Raw genomic sequence first — 21789 nt, 5'->3', positions numbered from 1 at the left:
ATCGCTAGCAAGTACTCCGGGAGGGTCTATCTTTGTCACCAGTAAAGACCCTGAACTACACGCATCGTCTCTGAGTGGTTCCTGCTACCCTCATCATCCACGTCGGCTGCCCTGAGGCCATACCCCTCCCGTTGGGGGTTATACCATCCCCGCTGCACCATCCTTCCACCGGCCTCAGCGGTCTGCCCTGCAGCGGCAGCTCCAAAGCTGCATTCAACGGGTGGCGTAGTCATCCAACATCTACTGCTAATAGACTCGCCACTTAGTTTGACTCCCTGGGCACGGACCGGGTCACCGCCACGAGACTACTACCCCCATCTGATCCGGCTCCGGGTAAGCCACCGTGCACGCGATGCCGCACGACACAGAAGGCCCAGGGGCGCGTCACAAACGGGACAGCACATGAAGGGAGAACACAGCACAGGAAGGAGAGAGACAGCAGACAAGGGGGAGAGCACATGGGGTAGACAGGTCAAAGAAGAGATCACAGACGGGAGAAGTCAGCACATGGGGGAAAGAGAGAGTGGATAGGTGGGTGAGCACATGGGGGGGAGAGATTCTCAGCACTGCAAAGCCTGCCCCCATCGTGACATTACTGCCCTCCCGATGCGATAGCATCGGGCCTCCATCTAGTATATACAGTACAGACCAAAAGTTTGGACACACCTTCTCATTTAAAGATTTTTCTGTATTTTCATGACTTTGAAAATTGTACATTCACACTGAAGGCATCAAAACTATGAATTAACACATGTGGAATTATATACTTAACAAAAAAGTGTGAAACAACTGAAAATATGTCTTATATTCTAGGTTCTTCAAAGTAGCCACCTTTTGCTTTGATGACTGCTTTGCACACTCCTGGCATTCTCTTGATGAGCTTCAAGAGGGAGTCACCGGAAATGGTCTTCCAACAATCTTGACGGAGTTCCCAGAGATGCTTAGCACTTGTTGGCCCTTTTGCCTTCACTCTGCGGTCCAGCTCACCCCAAATCATCTTGATTGGGTTCAGGTCTGGTGACTGTGGAGGCCAGGTCATCTGGCGTAGCACCCCATCACTCTCCTTCTTGGTCAAATAGCCCTTACACAGCCTGGAGGTGTGTTTGGGGTCATTGTCCTGTTGAAAAATAAATGATGGTCCAACTAAACGCAAACTGGATGGAATAGCATGCCGCTGCAAGATGCTGTGGTAGCCATGCTGGTTCAGTATGCCTTCAATTATGAATAAATCCCCAACAGTGTCACCAGCAAAGCACCCCCACACCATCACACCTCCTCCTTCCTGCTTCACGGTGGGAACCAGGCATGTAGAGTCCATCCGTTCACCTTTTCTGCGTCGCAGAAAGACACGGTGGTTGGAACCAAAGATCTCAAGTATGGACTCATCAGACCAAAGCACAGATTTCCACTGGTCTAATGTCCATTCCTTGTGTTCTTTAGCCCAAAGAAGTCTCTTCTGCTTGTTGTCTGTCCTTAGGAGTGGTTTTCTAGCAGCTATTTTACCATGAAGGCCTGCTGCACAAAGTCTCCTCTTAACAGTTGTTGAAGAGATGTGTCTGCTGCTAGAACTCTGTGCGGCATTGACCTGGTCTCTAATCTGAGCTGCTGTTAACCTGCGATTTCTGAGGCTGGTGACTCGGATAAACTTATCCTCAGAAGCAGAGGTAACTCTTGGTCTTCCTTTCCTGGGGCGGTCCTCATGTGAGCCAGTTTCTTTGTAGCGCTTGATGGTTTTTGCAACTGCACTTAGGGACACTTTCAAAGTTTTCCCAATTTTTCAGACTGACTGACCTTCATTTCTTAATGTAATGATGGCCACTCGTTTTTCTTTACTTAGCTGCTTTTTTCTTGCCATAATACAAATTCTAACAGTCTATTCAGTAGGACTATCAGCTGTGTATCCACCTGACTTCTGCACAACACAACTGATGGTCCCAACCCCATTTATAAGGCAAGAAATCCCACTTATTAAACCTGACAGGGCACACCTGTGAAGTTAAAACCATTTCCGGTGACTACCTCTTGAAGCTCATCAAGAGAATGCCAAGAGTGTGCAAAGCAGTCAAAGCAAAAGGTGGCTACTTTGAAGAACCTAGAATATAAGACATATTTTCAGTTGTTTCACACATTTTTGTTAAGTATATAATTCCACATGTGTTAATTCGTAGTTTTGATGCCTTCAGTGTGAATGTACAATTTTCATAGTCATGAAAATACAGAAAAATCTTTAAATGAGGTGTGTCCAAACTTTTGGTCTGTACTGTATATATATTACATATTCTACAAGCAGGGCTTGTGGATTGTCCATTATTATAATATACAACATATAAAGTGCAGTGCAGGAGGGGAAGGCGAAGGACATGACTAATCCCCCCCAAATATTAATGATAGTGTGTAAAATAATCACAGGCCGCAATTACCCACAATGTTTTTTAGTTTGTTTTTTTAAACAATTAAAATCAACTTTTTCTTGTGGTTGTAAATGTGAAATAACAGTGAGAGCCATGATGACATCACAATGCACATGACATCATAGACATGACAGCTGGAGTAGAATGTATGAAGCTCTGCACCAGCGCCATCTTGTGTCACTAGGATCTGACAGCTGGAAGGGGACGAGTCCAGGTAGGGAGCACATTACTTTTAAGCTTTGGTATACTTATAGCGTATCCCCCGGATTTATCATGGATCGCCAGAAACACTCTGTAATAAGACATTTTCAGGACCACCCCTTACCTAAATGAGGAGTCACTGATGATCTGTTGATATGAACAAGTATGGCAGCTAAACCCCCAGCAATGAGCTGCTATATTGCTGGGGAAGCAGCGTTTTCCATGCCCCCTATAGCAGGAGGATGACAATGTGATGATACATATTTGTTGGGGGTCTTCCAGCTCTTTGCACTGGCTCCCCACTATGGCAGACTACAATGGCGCTCGCCCCCTATGTCACCCCTATGCTCTAGTAAGGCATGTAGATAGGGGGGGCTCAAGTTGGGACATCTTTATGGGGCTCCATTTTTGGATCGTTTTGCCATTGACGTGGTAGAATTACAGCACTTTGTAACAGAAATTTAGTAGCGTATGCCATCATTCTCTGTTGTCAGCTCTTTTGTTCCTGTTGAATTCGGGGGGACATTGGAGTTGTAGGTTACTGGGGTCAGGAATGGCAGTATGGGGTCCTGGGTGTTATTTTAGTACATAGAGCAGTAGGTAATATAGATAAAATAAAAGGCTCCTTTTAAATGTGCCTCATAGAATTATAAAATGAGGTCGGGGTTTTGTCTTTTTATTGAATTAATTTTTTGTTGATGTTGTAAACTGGATCCATAAAAAGCAGTGAGAGTTTTAATGACATCACAGGGCGCGTGACATCATCGACATCCCATGACATCACAGATGAAATAGAATGTGCACATTTCTAAACCTGAATCATTTTATGTCTTTAACCCCGGACAGCTTGAAGGAGACTGGTCCAGGTAAGCGTCTCTTCACACAATCTTGGGGTCCTGTTTACACATCATGTAGCTGGGGGTGTCTGTGGTGAAGTTCAGCACTGCACCATTTTGCCCCCCAAAAAATCAGAGCCCACACATCTGTGTCATGTGCTTATTGCTGTGATTGTCAAGGTGATGCCTTTAGGGATCGCTGACACTGCTGAGTAACCGGCATATAACTCGGATGAGTATAGCACTCACTCCAATGTTATACTATGGGGCAGTGCCAACTAGTGTTTATTTTCTCATGCCAAGTCAGCATGAGAAAAAAATTGCTGCATGCTGCAATTGGCAGAGTATATCAGACAACGCGCCCATATAAGTCTATGGATACGTGAAAAACATCGGACTGCACTCAGATGTCATCTGAGTGCAGTCCAATATACGCCGGCTGACTCACACAATTGAGAAGATGGAGAAATTAAATGCTCCATCTTCTCCACACCTGTGATCCGAATCTCGCATGCGAGAGAATTGGATCACAAACACAATATTGTTGATATTTTCCATTGAAGTAAGGCCCCCCTAAGGCGAAGGTCTGGACAGTAAGAAACCCTTCCAGTGTCAATGACCACCTAATGGTTCAAAAATATCTACCCCACTTTTTGCTATAAAGTGTAGATTGAGCATCCCAGAATGACAAAGGGGATCCAGAAACCAGAATATTTAATACCTTATTTCAATCAGACTTCACCAATCTTTTTTTTTTTTGGTTTGTCCCATAGGGCGGAACGTTAAGTCGTCTGAAGAAACGCAGTGAGAAGGCATTCGTCTTGACTAGCGGAGAGGTTACTCCTCTGCTCCAGGAGTCTGACAGGTAAGTGGACATTTTAACTCATCCATCAATTCCTCCCCTTGTAGATTTATTGCAGAATTGCCGTTTTAATCACCCAAAAAGCACATTGACCGGATATTTAACCAACTCACCACTTAGTTCAATCTAGCAATTTTAGGACTTCAATCCTGAAATACTTATTGGGTATAATGGCTTCACTGACTTAATTTCTAATATGTCCATTTTCCAACTTCAACCAAGAGGATATGCTGGTCTTGGAATATTTTCACTAGAACCGGTATAACTACGTCCATCATGCTCCTCCAGTTAGGAGGATAGACTGGGACATTGATGGTTTATCAGCCCCACACTGGCGAATCCAGATCCAACTTCCATTAGGAGGGCAGACTGGTATACGGTGGGGAAAAGAAGTATTTAATACACTGCCGATTTTGCAAGTTTTCCCACCTACAATGAGAGGTCTGTAATTTTTATCGCAGGTCACTTCACCTGTGAGAGACCGAGTTTAAAAATAAAATCCAGAAAAATCACATTGTATGATTAACATTACATAATTCATTTGCTTTTTATTGCATGAAATAAGTATTTGATACAATAGAAAAATAGAACTTAATATTATGTACAGAAACCTTTGTTTGCAATTACAGAGGTCAGACGTTTCCTGTAGTTCTTGACCAGGTTTGCACGCACTGCAGCAGGGATTTTGGCCCTCTCCTCCATACGGATCTTCTCCAGATCTTTCAAGTTTCGGGGCTGTTGCTGGGCAATATTGAGTTTCAGCTCCCTCCAAAGCTTTTCTACTGGGATCAGGTCTGGAGACTGGCTAGACCACTACAGGACCTTGAAATGCTTCTTATCGAGCCACGCCTTAGGTTGCCCTGGCTGTGTGTTTCGGATCATTGTCATGCTGGAAGACCCAACCACAACCCATCTTCAACGTGCTTACTGAGGGAAGGAAGATACATGACCCCATCCATCCTCCCTTCAATACATTGCAGTCATCCTGTCCCCTTTGCAAAAAAAAGCACCTCCGAAGTATGAGGTTTCCCCCGCCATGCTTCATGGTTGGGAGAGTGTTCTTGGGGTTGTACTCATCCTTCTTCTTCCTCCAAACAAGGTGAGTGGAGTGGACACCAAAAAGTTCTATTTTGATCTCATCTGACCACATGACCTTCTCCCATGCCTCCTCTGGATCATCCAGATGGTTATTGGCAACTTCAAACAGGCCTGGATATGTGCTGGGGTGAGCACTGGACCTTGTGTGCCCTGCAGGATTTTAATCCATGATAGCGTAGTGTGTAACTAATGGCAATGTTTGAGACTGTGGTGCCAGCTCTATTTAGGTCATTGACCAGGTCCTCCCATGTAGTTCTGGGCTGATTCCTGACGTTTCTCAGAATCATCCTTACCCCACGAGGCGAGATCTTGCATGGAGCCCCAGACCGAGGAAGACTTAGTCATCTTGTGTTTCTTCCATTTTCTAATAATTGCGCCAGCAGTTGTTGGCGTCTCGTGAAGCTGCTTGCTTATTGTCCTGTAGCCCATCCCAGCCTTGTGTCTTTTATACAGGTAATAAGTTCAAACAAGTGCAATTAATACAGGTAATGAGTGCAGAGTAGGAGGGCTTCTTAAAGAAAAGCTAACAAGTATGTGAGAGCCAGAATTCTTGCTGGTTGGTAGGTGATCAAATACTTATTTCATGCAATAAAATGCAATTTAATTATTTAAAAATCATATAATGTGATTTTCTGATTTTTAGATTTTGTCTCTCACAGATGAAGTGACCTACGATAAAAATGACAGACCTCTACACTCTTTGTAGGTAGGAAAACTTGCAAAATCGTCAGTGTATCAAATACTTATTTTCTCCACTGTAGTGCTGTCCAACATGACACCATCAAGCTCATCTTACCACTCCATACCAGGAGGGTAGATTGGGGCATTAACAGTTTAATCACTTTGTGTCCACAAGGCCATCTCTTACAACTAGGAGCCTTAACTGGACTTACAGTGGTTTTATTCAGCTTATTGCAGCCATGTCCAGCTTGCACCTCCAACAAGGAGAGTAAACTGAAATGTAGATGTTTATCAGCTTAAATGCTGAGCAGTCCATCCTATGACACCGGACCAGGAGGAGCAGCTGGACTTACACTGGTTTTGCTCAGCTCAGCCATACCCAACTTACAAATCCAACTTAAAGGATAACCTGGAAACTAAATGGTTAACCAACTTAAACGCCAACCAGTCCAATTTATGACTCCAGACCCCGAATATTAATTGAACTTACAATGATTTCATGTGTCTTATGACCAGTGGCGTAACTAGAGTCTGAATATATATATCCCGAATATGTCCCCCATTCTGCCGCTGTTCTTTATTGTATAAAAAAAAAACTAAGCCATTATACTCACCAGGGGTGTACATTCAAGTCATGGGGCTCCAGAGCATAAGTATAACGCACTCCCCATAGTCCTTCATATAGTATAATGCATCCCATAGTCCTCCATATAGTATAATGCATCCCATTCTCCTCTATATAATATACTGTACAGCCCATAGTCGTCCATAAAGTATAATGCACAGCTCCTAGTCATACATGTAGTATAATGCACCCCATAGTTTTCAATAAAGTATAAAGCACCTCCACAGTCATACATAGTAGTATAATGCACCACATCATAATATATAGCAGTATAATTCACCCCCATAGTCATATATGGTAATATAATGTACCTCCATAGTCATATAAAGTAGTGTAATGCACCCCATAGTCATATATAGTAGTATAATGCACCTCCATAGTCATATATAGCAGTATAATGCACCCCCATCATCATATATAGCAGTATAATGCACCCCATCGTCATATATAGCAGTATAATTCAAGCCATAGTCCTATATAGCAGTATAATGCACCCCCAGTCATATATAGTAGTATAATGCACCCCATAGACATGTACAGTAGTATAATGCATCCTCATAGTCATATATAGTAGTATAATACACTTCATAGTCATCTATAGAAATATAATGCACCCCCATCGTCACATAAAGCAGTATAATGCACTCCATAGTCATATAAGGCAGTATAATGTACCCCCATATAGTTTATATAGTAATATAATGTACCCCATAGTCATATATAGCAGTATATTGCACCTCCTGGTCATATATAGTTGTATAATGTACCCCCATAGTCATATATAATAGTATACTGCACCCCCATAGTCATATACACTAGTATAAAGCCTCCCATAGTCATATATAGTAGTATAAAGCACCCCATAGTCATATATAGTAGTATAAAGCACCCCATAGTCATTTATAGTAGTATAAAGCACCCCATAGTCATTTATAGTAGTATAATGTACCCCCCATAGTCATATATAGTAGTATAATGCACCCAACTGTCATATCAGTATAATGCACCCCCATAGTCATATATAGTAGTATAATGCACCCACATAGTCATATATAGTAGTATAATACACCTTCATAGTCATATACAGAAGTATAATGCACCCCTATAGTCATCCGTAGTAGTATAATACAACCCCAATAGTCATCCGTAGTAGTATAATACAACCCCCATAGTCATAAATAGTAGTGTAATGCACCTCCATAGTCATAAATAGTAGTATAATGCACCACCATAGTCATAAATAGTAGTAAAATGCACCCTATAGTCATATATAGCACTATATTGCACTTCAGTCATATATAGCAGTATAATGTACCCCCATAGTCATATATAGCAGTATAATGTACATCATAGTCATATATAGCAGTATAATGCACCCTTATAGCCATATATAGTAGTATAGTATACCCCATATTCATATATACTAGTATAATGTACCCCATAGTCATATAGCAGTATAATGCACCCCGTAGTCATATATAGTAGTATAAAGCACCTCATAGTCATATATAGTGTTACGGGTCCGGGGGGTGGAACCTCTGTGCTATGGTGCAAGGAGGGACCCAGAGGGGCGTAACTAAGTATCAACCCGGACCGACCCTGGTCGTACGGCGGCTAACGACTCCATGACCAGGGAGGGACCGAGTCAAGGGACCAGGTGCTACTCTGGGGATGACCTTGTAAGAGAGCAGGTGACCTTCACGGTACAGATGGCAGGGACTGACCGGAATAGCAGGTAGGCACAGCAGGCAGGCTGGCGAGCAGGAGTCTCTAGGTGGGCTGGCAGGTGGTCACGGCAAGTGACGGCAGAAGTCTCTAGGTGGTCACGGCAAGTGACGGCAGGAGTCTCTAGGTGGGCTGGCAAGTGGTCACGGCAAGTGACGGCAGGAGCCTCCAGGAAGGCACGGCAGGTAACAGGCAGGTCACAGGCAAGTGCTCCCAGGTGAGCGGGCTGACAGGCACGGCAGGTACCAGGCAGGCAACAGGCAAGTGCTCCCAGGTGAGCGGGCTGGCAGGCACGGCAGGTAACAGGCTGGTGGGCAAGACTGGTAGTCAGGCTAGCAGCGGGACCTGAGGACTGAAGCAGAAGTCAGAAACACTGTGCAACAACTTTTGCTCGGGCACCTCCATTTTGGAGGAGGTGCCTTATATATGGGAGGACCCTCGGCTATTGGCCGAGGACTCCTTAGGACGGCGCATGCGGCCCCTTTAAGAGGGAGGGAGCGAGCGCGCCCTAAGCACAGTGCCCGGGGAGCTGCGCGCGCCGGCTGCAGGAAGAGGAGCGCTGGTGAACGCAGAGCGGGGAGCGAGGAGGTGAATGGGACGGCGTCTCTGCCTAGCAGGGGGCAGAGACGCCGATGCTACATATAGTAGTATGGCAACTTATTTAAAATAAATATTTAAATACTCTACCCACCTTCCCTTCACTCCCGCTCCGCAAGTCCTGTTGTGAAGCAGGCAGCTGACTTCGGCCTGTGACGGGAGTGCATGACGTTACTGCCATGTGCCCCGTCATGTGCTGGCCTATGATTGGCCGACAGAATGCATTGTCGCTAAAGGACCCAATAGGTATGTCCACAGCAATACACTTCAACTGGATGTGCGTAGGAGGACACACATCTAATTAAAGGTTCTGCTGGTGTCGGCGGGCACCTGATCCTCCGGGCCTTTGTGACTTGCTGCGACCGCAGTCGTTACTCCCCTACTAATCACAACCATGACCAACTTCAACTAAAAGGATAACTGGGACATAAATATTTTGCTAAGTAAAATGTCGACCAGTCCATTCTGAGACTCCCGACATCAGACTTAAAATAGCTTCATTCTGTTTTAAAGAAACCATTTACACCTCCTACCAACAAGAGGCCAAACTGGGACATAGATAGCATATTGAACAGGTCTGCCTTTAACATCTAAGTATGAGGGATGGACTGGAAATTTGTTGGCCTCACCAGCTACCCTCAGGACTGTACTTTATTAAGGCACCTCCTTGTTGTTTGATAGGATCAGCCGTTATCACCCGGAAGTCATTCTTACCAATATCAGCAGAATTGCTAGTTAATGAAGCATTGAGACAGTAAAGAAAAGAAGCCTACAAACCACAATCGGCTGACATACCACTGAAAGTAGCCCGGGGCGGGCGGGCCCCACAGTCCAGACCCGGGGCGGGCGGGCCCCACAGTCCAGACCCGGGGCGGGCGGGCCCCACAGTCCGGACCCGAGGCTAGATCCGGGACAGGCGGCCTAACAATCCAGACACAGGGCGGACGGGCCCCACAGTCCAGGCTCGGGTTGGACGGGCCCCACAGTCCAGGCTCGGGTTGGACGGGCCCCACAGTCCAGGCTCGGGGCGGACGGGCCCCACAGTCCAGGCTCGGGGCGGACGGGCCCCTCGGTCCAGGCTCGGGGAGGACGGGTCCCTCAGTCCAGGCTCGGGGAGGACGGGTCCCACGGTCCAGGCTCGGGGAGGACGGGCCGCACGGTCCAGGCTCGGGCGAACAGGCCCCAAAGTCCAGGATCGGGGCGGATGGGGGGCCCCACAGTCCGGAGTCGGGGCGGGTGGGGGGCCCCACAGTCCGGACCCGGGGCAGGCGTGGGTCCCCACTGTCCAGACCTGGAGCTAGAACCGGGGCAGGCGGCCGCAAAGGCCGGACACGGGGAGGATGGGCCCCACAGTCAGGACACGGGACAGGCTGACCCCACAGTCAGGACATGGGGCGGGCGGGGGGCCCCACAGTCAGGACACGGGGCGGGCGGGGGGCCCCACAGTCAGGACCCGGGGCAGGCGTGGGTCCCCACTGTCCAGACCTGGAGCTAGAACCGGGGCAGGCGGCCGCAAAGGCCGGACACGGGGCCGATGGGCCCCACAGTCAGGACACGGGACAGGCTGGCCCCACAGTCAGGACATGGGGCGGGCGGGGGGCCCCACAGTCAGGACACGGGGCGGGCGGGGGGCCCCACAGTCAGGACACGGGGCTAGTCCCGGGGCAGGCAGCCCCACAGTCCAGGCTCGGGGCTAGACCCGGGGGCAGCCGGCCCCACAGTCTAGACCCGGGGCGGGCGGGGGGCCCCACAGTCCAGGCTCAGGGCGGACGGGCCCCACCGTCCAGGCCCGGGGCAGACAGGCTCCCCTTTTCCACTCGGGGCGGGCATGTCCCACAGTTCAGGCTCGGGGCGGGCGTGCCCCACAGTCCAGACACAGGGCTAGTCCTGGGGCAGGTGGCCCCACAGTCCAGACCTGGGGCTAGACCCGGGGCATGCGGCCCCAAGTGCGGACACGGGGCGGATGGGCCCCACAGTCTGGACTCGGGGCGGATGGGCCCCACAGTCTGGACTCGGGGCGGGCGGGACCCACAGTCAGGACACGGGGCGGGCGGGACCCACAGTCAGGACACGGGGCGGGCGGGCCCCGGCGGGCCCACAGTCAGGACACGGGGCGGGCGGGCCCCACAGTCAGGACACGGGGAGGGCGGGCTCCACAGTCAGGACATGGGACGGGCGGGCCCCACAGTCCGAACACAGGGCTAATCCCGGGGCAGGCAGCCCCACAGTCCAGACCTGGGGCTAGACCCGGGGCAGACGGCCTACAGTCCGGACACGGGGTGGACGGTCCCCACAGTCCGGACACGGGGGGAGCCACAGTCCGGACATATGGCGGACGGGCCCCACAGTCCAGGCTCGGGGCGGACGGGCCCCACAGTCCGGACGCGGGGCAGGCGGCCCCACAGTCCAGACTCGGGGCGAGCGGGGGGCCCCACAGTCCGTACCCGGGGCGGGCGGGGGGCCCCACAGTCCAGGCTCGGGGCGGACGGGCCCCACAGTCCAGGCTCGGGGCGGACGGGCCCCACAGTCCGGACACGGGGCTAGTCCCAGGGCAGGCGGCCCCACAGTCCAGACCTGAGGCTAGACCAGGGGCAGGTGGCCCCACAGTCCAGACACGGGGTGGACGGGCCCCACAGTCCTGACATGGGGCGGACATGCCCCACAGTCCAGACCCGGGGCAGGCTTCCCCACAGTCCAGACTCGGGGCGAATGGGGGGCCCCACAGTCCGTACCTGGGGTGGGCGGGGGGCCCCACAGTCCGTACCCGGGGCTGGCGGGGGGCCCCAACAGTCCAGACCTGGGGCTAGACTCGGGGCGGGCGGCCCCACCGTCCGGACCTGGGGCGGGTGGGGGGCCCCACAGTCCAGACCTGGGGCTAGACCCGATGCAGGTTGCCCCACAGTCCGGACACGGGGCAGGCGGCCCCACAGTCCAGACTCGGGGCGAGCGGGGGGCCCCACAGTCCGTACCCGGGGCGGGCGGGGGGCCCCACAGTCCAGGCTCGGGGCGGACGGGCCCCACAGTCCAGGCTCGGGGCGGACGGGCCCCACAGTCCGGACACGGGGCTAGTCCCAGGGCAGGCGGCCCCACAGTCCAGACCTGAGGCTAGACCAGGGGCAGGCGGCCCCACAGTCCAGACACGGGGTGGACGGGCCCCACAGTCCTGACATGGGGCGGACATGCCCCACAGTCCAGACCCGGGGCAGGCTTCCCCACAGTCCAGACTCGGGGCGAATGGGGGGCCCCACAGTCCGTACCTGGGGTGGGCGGGGGGCCCCACAGTCCGTACCCGGGGCTGGCGGGGGGCCCCAACAGTCCAGACCTGGGGCTAGACTCGGGGCGGGCGGCCCCACCGTCCGGACCTGGGGCGGGTGGGGGGCCCCACAGTCCAGACCTGGGGCTAGACCCGATGCAGGTTGCCCCACAGTCCGGACACGGGGCGGACGGGCCCATAGTCCGGACACTGGGCGGCCGTAGTCCGGATATAGGGCGGCCGGGCCCCACAGTCCAGGCTCGGGGCTAGACCTGGGACGGACGGGCCCCACAATCCAAGCTTGGGGCGGGCGTGCCCCACAGACCGGAAACGGGGCTAGACCCGGGGCAGGCGGCCCCAAAGTCTAGACACGGGGCGGATGAGCCCCACAGTCTGGACACGGGGCGGGCGAGCCCCACAGTCAGGACACGGGGCGGGCGAGCCCCACAGTCAGGACACGGGGTGGGCGGGCCCCACAGTCAGGACACGGGTCGGGCGGGCCCCACAGTCAGGACACGGGGCGGGCGGGCCCCACAGTCAGGACACGGGGCGGGCGGGCCCCACAGTCAGGACACGGGGCGGGCGGGCCCCACAGTCAGGACACGGGGCGGGCGGGCCCCACAGTCAGGACACGGGGCGGGCGGGCTCCACAGTCAGGACACGGGGCGGACGGGCTCCACAGTCACGACACGGGGCGGGCGGGCCCCACAGTCCAGACCTGGGGCTAGACCCGGGGCAGGCGGCCCACAGTCCAGACACGGGGTGGACGGGCCCCACAGTCCGGACACGGGGCGGGCATGCCCCATACTCCAGACCTGGGGCTAGACCCGGGGCAGGCGGCCCCACAGTCCAGACCTGAGGCTAGACCCGGGGCAGGCGGTCCCATGTTCTAGACACGGGGTGGACGGGCCTCACAGACCTGACATGTGGCGGACATGCCCCACAGTCCAGACCTGGGGCTAGACCCGGGGCAGGCGACCCACAGTCCGGACACGGGGTGGACGGGCCCCACAGTCCGGACACGGGGTGGACGGGCCCCACAGTCCGGACACTGGGTGGACGGGCCCCACAGTCCGGACACGGGGTGGACGGGCCCCACAGTCCGGACACGGGGTGGACGGGCCCCACAGTCCGGACACGGGGTGGACGGGCCCCACAGTCCGGATACGGGGTGGACGGGCCCCACAGTCCGGACACAGGGCGGACGGGCCCCACAGTCAGGACATTGGGCGGGCGGGCTCCACAGTCAGGATACAGGGCGGGCAGGCCCCACAGTCCGGACACAGGGCTAATCCCGGGGCAGGTGGCCCCACAGTCCAGACCTGGGGCTAGACCCGGGGCAGGCGGCCCACAGTCCAGACACGGGGTGGACGGGCCCCACAGTCCAGATACGGGGCGGGCATGCCCCATAGTCAAGACCTGGGGCTAAACCCGGGGCTGGCGGCCCCACAGTCCAGACCTCAGGCTAGACCCGGGGCAGGCGGCCCCACATTCTAGACACGGGGTGGACGGGCCCCACAGTCCGGATACGGGGCGGGCATGACCCATAGTCAAGACCTGGGGCTAGACCCGGGGCAGGCGGCCCCACAGTCCAGACCTGAGGCTAGACCCGGGGCAGGCGGCCCCACATTCTAGACACAGGGTGGACGGGCCCCACAGTCCTGACACGGGGCGGACATGCCCCACAGTCCAGACCTGGGGCTAGACCCGGGGTAGGCTGCCCCACAGTCCGGACACGGGGTGGACGGGCCCCACAGTCCGGACACGGGGTGGACGGGCCCCACAGTCCGGATACGGGGTGGACGGGCCCCACAGTCCGGACACAGGGCGGACGGGCCCCACAGTCAGGACATTGGGCGGGCGGGCTCCACAGTCAGGATACAGGGCGGGCAGGCCCCACAGTCCGGACACAGGGCTAATTCCGGGGCAGGTGGCCCCACAGTCCAGACCTGGGGCTAGACCCGGGGCAGGCGGCCCACAGTCCAGACACGGGGTGGACGGGCCCCACAGTCCAGATACGGGTCGGGCATGCCCCATAGTCAAGACCTGGGGCTAAACCCGGGGCTGGCGGCCCCACAGTCCAGACCTCAGGCTAGACCCGGGGCAGGCGGCCCCACATTCTAGACACGGGGTGGACGGGCCCCACAGTCCGGATACGGGGCGGGCATGACCCATAGTCAAGACCTGGGGCTAGACCCGGGGCAGGCGGCCCCACAGTCCAGACCTGAGGCTAGACCCGGGGCAGGCGGCCCCACATTCTAGACACAGGGTGGACGGGCCCCACAGTCCTGACACGGGGCGGACATGCCCCACAGTCCAGACCTGGGGCTAGACCCGGGGTAGGCTGCCCCACAGTCCGGACACGGGGTGGACGGGCCCCACAGTCCGGACACGGGGTGGACGGGCCCCACAGTCCGGACACGGGGGGAACGGGCCCCACAGTCCGGACACGGGGCGGACGGGCCCCACAGTCCGGACACGGGGCGGACGGGCCCCACAGTCCGGACACGGGGCGGACGGGCCCCACAGTCCGGACACGGGGCGGACGGGCCCCACAGTCCGGACACAGGGCGGACGGGCCCCACAGTCCGGACACGGGGCGGACGGGCCCCACAGTCCGGACACAGGGCTAATCCCGGGGCAGGTGGCCCCACAGTCCAGACCTGGGGCTAGACCCGGGGCAGGCGGCCCACAGTCCAGACAGGGGGTGGACGGGCCCCACAGTCCAGATACGGGGCGGGCATGCCCCATAGTCAAGACCTGGGGCTAAACCCGGGGCTGGCGGCCCCACAGTCCAGACCTCAGGCTAGACCCGGGGCAGGCGGCCCCACATTCTAGACACGGGGTGGACGGGCCCCACAGTCCGGATACGGGGCAAGCTTGACCCATAGTCAAGACCTGGGGCTAGACCCGGGGCAGGCGGCCCCACAGTCCAGACCTGAGGCTAGACCCGGGGCAGGCGGCCCCACATTCTAGACACAGGGTGGACGGGCCCCACAGTCCTGACACGGGGCGGACATGCCCCACAGTCCAGACCTGGGGTTAGACCCGGGGTAGGCTGCCCCACAGTCCGGACACGGGGTGGACGGGCCCCACAGTCCGGACACGGGGTGGACGGGCCCCACAGTCCGGACACGGGGTGGACGGGCCCCACAGTCCGGACACGGGGCGGACGGGCCCCACAGTCCGGACACGGGGCGGACGGGCCCCACAGTCCGGACACGGGGCGGACGGGCCCCACAGTCCGGACACGGGGCGGACGGGCCCCACAGTCCGGACACGGGGCGGACGGGCCCCACAGTCCGGACACGGGGCGGACGGGCCCCACAGTCCGGACACGGGGCGGACGGGCCCCACAGTCCGGACACGGGGCGGGCGGGACCCACAGTCAGGACACGGGGCGGGCGGGACCCACAGTCAGGACACGGGGCGGGCCCCACAGTCAGGACATTGGGCGGGCGGGCTCCACAGTCAGGATACAGGGCGAGCAGGCCCCACAGTCAGGACACAGGGCTAATCCCGGGGCAGGTGGCCCCACAGTCCAGACCTGGGGCTAGACCCGGGGCAGGTGGCCCACAGTCCAGACACGGGGTGGACGGGCCCCACAGTCCAGATACGGGGCGGGCATGCCCCATAGTCAAGACCTGGGGCTAAACCCGGGGCTGGCGGCCCCACAGTCCAGACCTCAGGCTAGACCCGGGGCAGGCGGCCCCACATTCTAGACACAGGGTAGACGGGCACCACAGTCCGGATACGGGGCGGGCATGACCCATAGTCAAGACCTGGGGCTAGACCCGGGGCAGGCGGCCCCACAGTCCAGACCTGAGGCTAGACCCGGGGCAGGCGGCCCCACATTCTAGACACAGAGTGGACGGGCCCCACAGTTCTGACACGGGGCGGACATGCCCCACAGTCCAGACCTGGGGCAAGACCCGGGGTAGGCTGCCCCACAGTCCGGACACGGGGTGGACGGGCCCCACAGTCCGGACAGGGGGCGGACGGGCCCCACAGTCCGGACAGGGGGCGGACGGGCCCCACAGTCCGGACAGGGGGCGGACGGGCCCCACAGTCCGGACAGGGGGCGGACGGGCCCCACAGTCCGGACAGGGGGCGGACGGGCCCCACAGTCCGGACAGGGGGCGGACGGGCCCCACAGTCCGGACACGGGGCGGACGGGCCCCACAGTCCGGACACGGTGCGGACGGGCCCCACAGTCCGGACACGGGGCAGACGGGCCCCACAGTCCGGACACAGGGCTAATCCCGGGGCAGGTGGCCCCACAGTCCAGACCTGGGGCCAGACCCGGGGCAGGCGGCCCACAGTCCAGACACGGGGTGGACGGGCCCCACAGTCCAGATACGGGGCAGGCATGCCCCATAGTCAAGACCTGGGGCTAAACCCGGGGCTGGCGGCCCCACAGTCCAGACCTCAGGCTAGACCCGGGGCAGGCGGCCCCACATTCTAGACACGGGGTGGACGGGCCCCACAGTCCGGATACGGGGCGGGCATGACCCATAGTCAAGACCTGGGGCTAGACTCCGGGCAGGCGGCCCCACAGTCCAGACCTGAGGCTAGACCCGGGGCAGGCGGCCCCACATTCTAGACACAGGGTGGACGGGCCCCACAGTCCTGACACGGGGCGGACATGCCCCACAGTCCAGACCTGGGGTTAGACCCGGGGTAGGCTGCCCCACAGTCCGGACACGGGGTGGACGGGCCCCACAGTCCGGACACGGGGCGGACGGGCCCCACAGTCCGGACACGGGGCGGACGGGCCCCACAGTCCGGACACGGGGCGGACGGGCCCCACAGTCCGGACACGGGGCGGACGGGCCCCACAGTCCGGACACGGGGCGGACGGGCCCCACAGTCCGGACACGGGGCGGACGGGCCCCACAGTCCGGACACGGGGCGGACGGGCCCCACAGTCCGGACACGGGGCGGACGGGCCCCACAGTCCGGACACGGGGCGGACGGGCCCCACAGTCCGGACACGGGGCGGACGGGCCCCACAGTCAGGACACGGGGCGGGCGAGCCCCACAGTCAGGACACGGGGCGGGCGGGACCCACAGTCCAGATACGGGGCGGGCATGCCCCATAGTCAAGACCTGGGGCTAAACCCGGGGCTGGCGGCCCCACAGTCCAGACCTCAGGCTAGACCCGGGGCAGGCGGCCCCACATTCTAGACACGGGGTGGACGGGCCCCACAGTCCGGATACGGGGCGGGCATGACCCATAGTCAAGACCTGGGGCTAGACCCGGGGCAGGCGGCCCCACAGTCCAGACCTGAGGCTAGACCCGGGGCAGGCGGCCCCACATTCTAGACACAGGGTGGACGGGCCCCACAGTCCTGACACGGGGCGGACATGCCCCACAGTCCAGACCTGGGGCTAGACCCGGGGTAGGCTGCCCCACAGTCCGGACACGGGGTGGACGGGCCCCACAGTCCGGACACGGGGTGGACGGGCCCCACAGTCCGGACACGGGGGGAACGGGCCCCACAGTCCGGACACGGGGTGGACGGGCCCCACAGTCCGGACACGGGGTGGACGGGCCCCACAGTCCGGACACGGGGGGAACGGGCCCCACAGTCCGGACACGGGGTGGACGGGCCCCACAGTCCGGACACAGGGCTAATCCCGGGGCAGGTGGCCCCACAGTCCAGACCTGGGGCTAGACCCGGGGCAGGCGGCCCACAGTCCAGACAGGGGGTGGACGGGCCCCACAGTCCAGATACGGGGCGGGCATGCCCCATAGTCAAGACCTGGGGCTAAACCCGGGGCTGGCGGCCCCACAGTCCAGACCTCAGGCTAGACCCGGGGCAGGCGGCCCCACATTCTAGACACGGGGTGGACGGGCCCCACAGTCCGGATACGGGGCAAGCTTGACCCATAGTCAAGACCTGGGGCTAGACCCGGGGCAGGCGGCCCCACAGTCCAGACCTGAGGCTAGACCCGGGGCAGGCGGCCCCACATTCTAGACACAGGGTGGACGGGCCCCACAGTCCTGACACGGGGCGGACATGCCCCACAGTCCAGACCTGGGGTTAGACCCGGGGTAGGCTGCCCCACAGTCCGGACACGGGGTGGACGGGCCCCACAGTCCGGACACGGGGTGGACGGGCCCCACAGTCCGGACACGGGGTGGACGGGCCCCACAGTCCGGACACGGGGTGGACGGGCCCCACAGTCCGGACACGGGGTGGACGGGCCCCACAGTCCGGACACGGGGTGGACGGGCCCCACAGTCTGGACACGGGGCGGACGGGCCCCACAGTCCGGACACGGGGCGGACGGGCCCCACAGTCCGGACACGGGGCGGACGGGCCCCACAGTCCGGACACGGGGCGGACGGGCCCCACAGTCCGGACACGGGGCGGGCGGGACCCACAGTCCGGACACGGGGCGGGCGGGACCCACAGTCAGGACACGGGGCGGGCGGGACCCACAGTCAGGACACGGGGCGGGCCCCACAGTCAGGACATTGGGCGGGCGGGCTCCACAGTCAGGATACAGGGCGAGCAGGCCCCACAGTCAGGACACAGGGCTAATCCCGGGGCAGGTGGCCCCACAGTCCAGACCTGGGGCTAGACCCGGGGCAGGTGGCCCACAGTCCAGACACGGGGTGGACGGGCCCCACAGTCCAGATACGGGGCGGGCATGCCCCATAGTCAAGACCTGGGGCTAAACCCGGGGCTGGCGGCCCCACAGTCCAGACCTCAGGCTAGACCCGGGGCAGGCGGCCCCACATTCTAGACACAGGGTGGACGGGCACCACAGTCCGGATACGGGGCGGGCATGACCCATAGTCAAGACCTGGGGCTAGACCCGGGGCAGGCGGCCCCACAGTCCAGACCTGAGGCTAGACCCGGGGCAGGCGGCCCCACATTCTAGACACAGAGTGGACGGGCCCCACAGTCCTGACACGGGGCGGACATGCCCCACAGTCCAGACCTGGGGCAAGACCCGGGGTAGGCTGCCCCACAGTCCGGACACGGGGTGGACGGGCCCCACAGTCCGGACAGGGGGCGGACGGGCCCCACAGTCCGGACAGGGGGCGGACGGGCCCCACAGTCCGGACAGGGGGCGGACGGGTCCCACAGTCCGGACAGGGGGCGGACGGGCCCCACAGTCCGGACAGGGGGCGGACGGGCCCCACAGTCCGGACACGGGGCGGACGGGCCCCACAGTCCGGACACGGTGCGGACGGGCCCCAGAGTCCGGACACGGGGCAGACGGGCCCCACAGTCCGGACACAGGGCTAATCCCGGGGCAGGTGGCCCCACAGTCCAGACCTGGGGCCAGACCCGGGGCAGGCGGCCCACAGTCCAGACACGGGGTGGACGGGCCCCACAGTCCAGATACGGGGCAGGCATGCCCCATAGTCAAGACCTGGGGCTAAACCCGGGGCTGGCGGCCCCACAGTCCAGACCTCAGGCTAGACCCGGGGCAGGCGGCCCCACATTCTAGACACGGGGTGGACGGGCCCCACAGTCCGGATACGGGGCGGGCATGACCCATAGTCAAGACCTGGGGCTAGACTCCGGGCAGGCGGCCCCACAGTCCAGACCTGAGGCTAGACCCGGGGCAGGCGGCCCCACATTCTAGACACAGGGTGGACGGGCCCCACAGTCCTGACACGGGGCGGACATGCCCCACAGTCCAGACCTGGGGTTAGACCCGGGGTAGGCTGCCCCACAGTCCGGACACGGGGCGGACGGGCCCCACAGTCCGGACACGGGGCGGACGGGCCCCACAGTCCGGACACGGGGCGGACGGGCCCCACAGTCCGGACACGGGGCGGACGGGCCCCACAGTCCGGACACGGGGCGGACGGGCCCCACAGTCCGGACACGGGGCGGACGGGCCCCACAGTCCGGACACGGGGCGGACGGGCCCCACAGTCCGGACACGGGGCGGACGGGCCCCACAGTCCGGACACGGGGCGGACGGGCCCCACAGTCCGGACACGGGGCGGACGGGCCCCACAGTCCGGACACGGGGCGGACGGGCCCCACAGTCCGGACACGGGGCGGACGGGCCCCACAGTCAGGACACGGGGCGGGCGAGCCCCACAGTCAGGACACGGGGCGGGCGGGACCCACAGTCCAGATACGGGGCGGGCATGCCCCATAGTCAAGACCTGGGGCTAAACCCGGGGCTGGCGGCCCCACAGTCCAGACCTCAGGCTAGACCCGGGGCAGGCGGCCCCACATTCTAGACACGGGGTGGACGGGCCCCACAGTCCGGATACGGGGCGGGCATGACCCATAGTCAAGACCTGGGGCTAGACCCGGGGCAGGCGGCCCCACAGTCCAGACCTGAGGCTAGACCCGGGGCAGGCGGCCCCACATTCTAGACACAGGGTGGACGGGCCCCACAGTCCTGACACGGGGCGGACATGCCCCACAGTCCAGACCTGGGGCAAGACCCGGGGTAGGCTGCCCCACAGTCCGGACACGGGGTGGACGGGCCCCACAGTCCGGACACGGGGCGGACGGGCCCCACAGTCCGGACACGGGGCGGACGGGCCCCACAATCCGGACACGGGGCGGACGGGCCCCACAGTCCGGACACGGGGCGGACGGGCCCCACAGTCCGGACACGGGGCGGACGGGCCCCACAGTCCGGACACGGGGCGGACGGGCCCCACAGTTCGGACACGGGGCGGACGGGCCCCACAATCCGGACACAGGGCTAATCCCGGGGCAGGTGGCCCCACAGTCCAGATCTGGGGCTAGACCCGGGGCAGGCGGCCCACAGTCCAGACACGGGGTGGACGGGCCCCACAGTCCAGATACGGGGCGGGCATGCCCCATAGTCAAGACCTGGGGCTACACCCGGGGCTGGCGGCCCCACAGTCCAGACCTCAGGCTAGACTCGGGGCAGGCGGCCCCACATTCTAGACACGGGGTGGACGGGCCCCACAGTCCGGATACGGGGTGGGCATGACCCATAGTCAAGACCTGGGGCTAGACCCGGGGCAGGCGGCCCCACAGTCCAGACCTGAGGCTAGACCCGGGGCAGGCGGCCCCACATTCTAGACACAGGGTGGACGGGCCCCACAGTCCTGACACGGGGCGGACATGCCCCACAGTCCAGACCTGGGGTTAGACCCGGGGTAGGCTGCCCCACAGTCCGGACACGGGGTGGACGGGCCCCACAGTCCGGACACGGGGTGGACGGGCCCCACAGTCCGGACACGGGGTGGACGGGCCCCACAGTCCGGACACGGGGTGGACGGGCCCCACAGTCCGGACACGGGGAGACGGGCCCCACAGTCCGGACACGGGGCGGACGGGCCCCACAGTCCGGACGCGGGGCGGACGGGCCCCACAGTCCGGACGCGGGGCGGACGGGCCCCACAGTCCGGACGCGGGGCGGACGGGCCCCACAGTCCGGACGCGGGGCGGACGGGCCCCACAGTCCGGACGCGGGGCGGACGGGCCCCACAGTCCGGACGCGGGGTGGACGGGCCCCACAGTCCGGACACGGGGCGG

Source organism: Phyllobates terribilis, unplaced genomic scaffold (genome assembly GCF_046119375.1).
Source record: "Phyllobates terribilis strain yellow unplaced genomic scaffold, ASM4611937v1 Scaffold_347__1_contigs__length_1996218, whole genome shotgun sequence".
Lineage (NCBI taxonomy): Eukaryota > Metazoa > Chordata > Amphibia > Anura > Dendrobatidae > Phyllobates > Phyllobates terribilis.
The sequence above is the reverse complement of the archived record's forward strand: the minus strand, read 5'-3'. Positions refer to the sequence as shown.